General features: G+C 39.0%; 1 protein-coding gene across 2 annotated transcripts in view; it reads left to right on the top strand.

Moving 5' to 3' along the window:
* The first annotated feature begins 30 nt into the window (after positions 1–30).
* The window catches only part of MANSC4 (MANSC domain containing 4), a 15,420-nt gene continuing 10,504 nt past the window's right edge, over positions 31–4,946 (top strand). Inside the window, exons 1-2 of one of the 2 annotated variants that reach the window (XM_024733263.1) lie at positions 31–430; positions 3,908–3,962. The gene's annotated coding sequence lies outside the window, so the exon portion shown is untranslated. Of the gene's footprint in view, positions 431–3,647; positions 3,785–3,907; positions 3,963–4,946 lie in introns of those variants that run through there. The other variant, XM_024733262.1, reaches the window with a different exon arrangement.

The following is a 4,946-nucleotide window of genomic DNA, read 5'->3' as shown; positions in this document are numbered from 1 at the left end:
GGCCGGGAGGGGATCCCAGCCCCCCAGCAGGCAGCCTCCTCCCACGCCTGGCTTCTCACTTCCGCCCGCAAGACCCCCGCCGCCCGGCTCTGGCTTTCGCGGAGGGTAGCAGGTGGCAGGCCTCGGCGGCGGGCCTCGGGAAGGCGCGTCCCCGCGGCCGCCCCCGCGCGCCGGGCGCCGATACCCTACCGCCCGCCGGATCTGCGGCTAGGCTCCGGGCGCGCGGGAGGCGGGATGAAGCCGGTTGCCTTTTCTTCCAAGGCGCCTTACCAGCGGGAAGGGATAAGGAAAAGAAACGGGCGTGGGAGGAAGGGGATGAAATAAGTCGGGGTCCGGGAGTCAAAAAGACATCATATCGGGGATCGCCAGTCCTGTCGAGTCCGGCATCGTGTCCCGGGGGGGCCGAGGCACACAGGCCGTCTCTGAGCGTGTAGGTGGCACCTCGAGCTGATTCTTCGGAATGGTCATCGCGTAGGAGCCATCTTGCAGGAAGAAGGGCCAGCCAGATGGTAGCAGGTTCTGCAGGTCTCGGCGCACGGGGTGCCCCCGATAGAAAGGGCTGGGAAGCAGAGGAGCTTGTATTTGCCGCTGGGGCCTGTTCTCTTTATGCTATTAAAAGAAAGAAGTACAACTCTAACTAAATAAAGTTAGATCATGTGCCTTTTAAATATTTTCTAACAGCCATTGCATTCCCAATTTCAGTTTGGTTGGACTAGCCATCACGGAATGTTACCTCTGGGCAAAAGGTCTGGCCGCTTTTACGCATATTTGCCTGCAGAGGTGGCTTTTCTCGCCACCCTCTTACCCCCCCTTACCCCTGCCCCTGCAGTCTGAGGACTTCATAAGGAAGGATACTTCTTCCCCATCTTCTTACACCGAACACTGCAAATAGAAACCTCACCCCAAATAATAAGGATCTTGTGCTGCTCATGAGCTATGAATTAATCCTCAAAAGGGAGAGTAGGCGGTAATAGGTTACCTTTGAGTAGAAGAAGGGATAGTATTGGGAGGGAGCACTGTGTGTGTGTGTTCACACTTATCTTAACCAAAAGCCGCTTGGAAACTTTCTCAGACCAGAGACTGAGAACCAAATAGTGATCCTCTACTTGGGGAGAGAATATGTATTGGGACTTTTTTTTTTTTTTAACAAGTTTTAGCTTTCTTCATGAATGACAAGTTGTTAAATAGTAACTTCTTCATTAAGTACATTGCCCGGTATTTCAAACAAAAGATATCTCCTACAAAGCTAATTAACATTTTATGTTAGGAAGGGGAAGGGTTAAAAAACAGAGAAGAAAGTCATGTCGTAAAACATGAAATTCTTTCAACACATTGTTCGGTTACATTTGCACTTCTTTCTGTGTAACTAACAGCTTCACAGTGAGGTGTTGTCATCCCTTATTTTCTTTATAATACACCATGAACAAGTAACTAAAAATTTGAAGACACAGAAAAAAATTCTAGTAGATTCTGGCCTCCCTGGGAAAAGTGAAGGAAACAAAGATGGACCTATGACTTGCCTCTTTCAAGATATTTTCTTGGATCCTGGGAAAAACGTCTAGCTTTCACCTTGTTTCACCTGGCCTTTAAATCCTTACTGATAAAATTCAGTTCTCACCTGGCCCTTTCACACTTTTGTTCTCAATGAGCATGTAGTGGAGACATCTAAGGTTCTTTGGGGGTAGGTGGTCATGAATTTAGCATCCTCTAATGTTCCATGTCCAGCATTAGGCATTTAGCTGGGGAAATTTTGCTGGAAGTTGCCCCCTGTGTCAGAGTCTTGGACCTGGGATTTATTTGTCTCTCCATCAGCAACAGTGCCGGATTCAGTGGGGCAGCGAAGAACAGGCTCTTAGTCTCTCCTCGGTCTCTTAAGAATCTTTCACCAGTGGATGCTTTTGTTTCCCAGCCATCATAGATATGCCTCAGACTGGTATTTTCTTGCTATTTAAAAACAGACCAAAAAAAAAAAAAATCATGTGCATTAGAAAGGCAATTCACGGACAGTAATATTATCGGAGCAGATCTTGGGCAGGTAATCTGGGGTGTCAGCTTGACAGTACCGGGCACTGATCCTGTAAGCTTTTTGGCCCCTGACATAAGGTCATTTAGAATTGAAAGCCTCTTAAAGATCAAGTCATTTTAATAACTCACAAAGTAAGTTTTCTGTTAAGCTAGAAATGCAACGTCAAAGCAAGATAAACTTTATTTACAAAAGACCTAAAATTATTTTTAAGCTGCATGAAAATGTTGCTTGTCTATAGCTGGAGGTATACTTTTATAGTTATCCACTGATTAATGAATAATAAAGAGTGGCCTTTGTGGCACCATGATTCACTTCAAACACATCATGATCTGTTTTACAAAAGCCTAAAGTAATGGTCAAACACAGAGTTAGGCTATTTCTGCAAGAATTTTTATGGAAGGTATACCTTTTGACCTAGAATGGAAAAAAATCAAAGTACAAGATGTTTGTCACAGTGTTGCTTTGAATAATAAAAAAATTGAAAAACAATGTATAACGTTAGGAGTGGCTAATGTTTATTGAAAGTTTATTACATGTTGTAAATGCTCTCCGTAGATTATAATCTGTTTTAATACTCTTTTACAGCTAAGGCTCAGAGTAAATTTTGGTACATGGGTAGAATGAAATACCATAGAGCTATTACAATTTTAGATGTAGAGCTTTCTTGAGAGACACTGAACATGTAATTTTACACTGAATTTTTAAAAAACAGTTTCTGAAACAGTGTGAATCCATTTTTGTAAAATTGTATATAAGTATCTATTTTTTGAAGGGAGATGTCTGGAAGGATGTTTACCAAAATGTTAACATTGTAAGATCTTGGATGGTATTATATCTTATTGTACCGTTCGGTATGGTTTGGGTTTTTTAAGTGAATGCATGTCAATTTAATAATTAATGATATATTCCAATTTCTCAGGCCCCATTTTACAAAATGATTTCCACCAATTTTATGAACTGATGACATGAAAATGTTAAGTAAATACTACAATTAGCATCTTTAAAACAAGGATGACATATTGACTTTTTTTTAATCTTTTGAATTTAGGAAACCTATGCTATTACTTCACTACCACTTAAAAATTGTTTATCTCTATTTTTTAGTACCTCCAATACTTCTAAATCAACTTTGTTTCTTTTTTGTTTTTTTAATAAGCAAAACTGAAATATCTTGCTTTCATTAAAGCATAGGGGGCAGTTTAAATGAGTTTAAAGTAGCACAGTTCTTAAAATGATTCTCTTTAATTCAGGCTGAGCATTTCACGTAGGCAAAACTTTCACTTATTTCAGTCACCTATTTCAGTGTTTTCCAAACATCTTAGGAAATCACCTGAGACACTTTTCATAAAAATAAGAATTCTGGTTCCCACACCAGAGCTACTGAATCAGGCTCATGCGGGGATGTTTCTGCTCCACATCTCAGTTGGTTGAAGTTTCCTCCCTCTGTCCCTGCTGTTCAGTTTTTAATCTCTCCTTTTCAAAATACCCAGCTCCAAGAAGTCACCTGTTTCCAGACTCAATGTTTATCAATCCCCCCAAAATTTATTTTAAAAATTTTAGAGCCTGCTTTTACATTGGAACTTGTAGATTCTTTAAAATGCAACTTTGGTCTCCCCTTGAACATCATCTGACAGCAAAAGGATTAAACAACTGTGGATTGTTCCATTATCCCTGCAGGGAACATGAGAACTTCAAGGAATTATATATCACAGGAAAGAAACCACATTTAATGCGACTGAAAGATGTGGAGGTTAGAAGGTTAGAAAGTTGACTTTCCGGTTTATGTCCCCAGGGCATGAACTAATCAAAATAGCTATGGAACCTCACGGTAAAACAGGGAGTACTCTTTTGTTCCTCATCTGTCTCCTGTTTTGCCTTTAGGAAACCTCTCTTCCCTTTTTCCTCCGAACAGATGAAACAGTCAGATTGCTTGCAGGTAAGCAACTGAAACTTGCTTTCTAAGAGAAGTTCATTAGAATAAAATATTTTTAATTTTTAGTACATTTTATGTGGCTTATGGAAGGTTAGGTGTTAGTCCATGATACAATTTTTGCTCAAAAGAAAGTGAAATTTTTTTAAAGTTATTCTGTCTTTTGACTGTCATCCTCTTTATTATCAATCGTTAATACTATGCTTCTAAAAATCAAAAGATATGATTATTAAACTTATTAGTAGACAGGTGAAGAGATGAAAGTTCAAAGAATGTTAACATTATTGTGTCAAGTGAGTGTGCAAAAAAGTATAAGAGAAACAGATCACAAGAGAGAAAAAGTTTCTTTTTTTTTTTTTAAAAGAGCAGTATGGTACCTTATGCCCCAAACTAATTACCACTAATGCTTTGTATAAAAATGGATACAAAAAAGCAACAGTTCCATGCTTTGAACTAATTTCATCTTGGAATGTATGGGATATGGAACACACAGTCTTCACAAAGGAAGCCATTTTCTTTAATATTTTTTTCAAATGTTTTGGCATTGCAGTGGAAGTAACTTTATTAATATGTAGAAATTTTAAACTATTTCCCTAATGCACATTTCTTGTAACTACATCTGCTTCAGAGATGCCTTTATGTTTGTGCTTCCCAAAGACTTCTTTGTAACTTGAAAACATAAATATCAGAAAACAGATTAGGCAACCCCCAGTTTGAACTGCATTACAATTTTCAATTATGCTTTTTAATCTTGATTGAACAAAATACACTTTAATGGGTGTTGTGCTCCATCTACATTATAAGGATATTCTTTTGGCTGGATCTTTAATCTTCTTTTTAAAAAGCTTGCGGCTGGCCTTTGCAAAAAAATGCCTGGCACCAAGAAGTGACCAGGATTCATATTCAGTGTTTTCAAAATCACTGCAAAATTTAAATTTTTTATTTCATTTTCAGTTTTCATTTACTTTTGATTTTTTTTTTTTTTTTTTT

This window comes from Neophocaena asiaeorientalis, unplaced genomic scaffold, assembly GCF_003031525.2.
Source record: "Neophocaena asiaeorientalis asiaeorientalis breed wild unplaced genomic scaffold, Neophocaena_asiaeorientalis_V1.1 scaffold150, whole genome shotgun sequence".
Classification (NCBI taxonomy): domain Eukaryota; kingdom Metazoa; phylum Chordata; class Mammalia; order Artiodactyla; family Phocoenidae; genus Neophocaena; species Neophocaena asiaeorientalis.
This window is presented reverse-complemented; position numbering and strand designations above follow the sequence as displayed.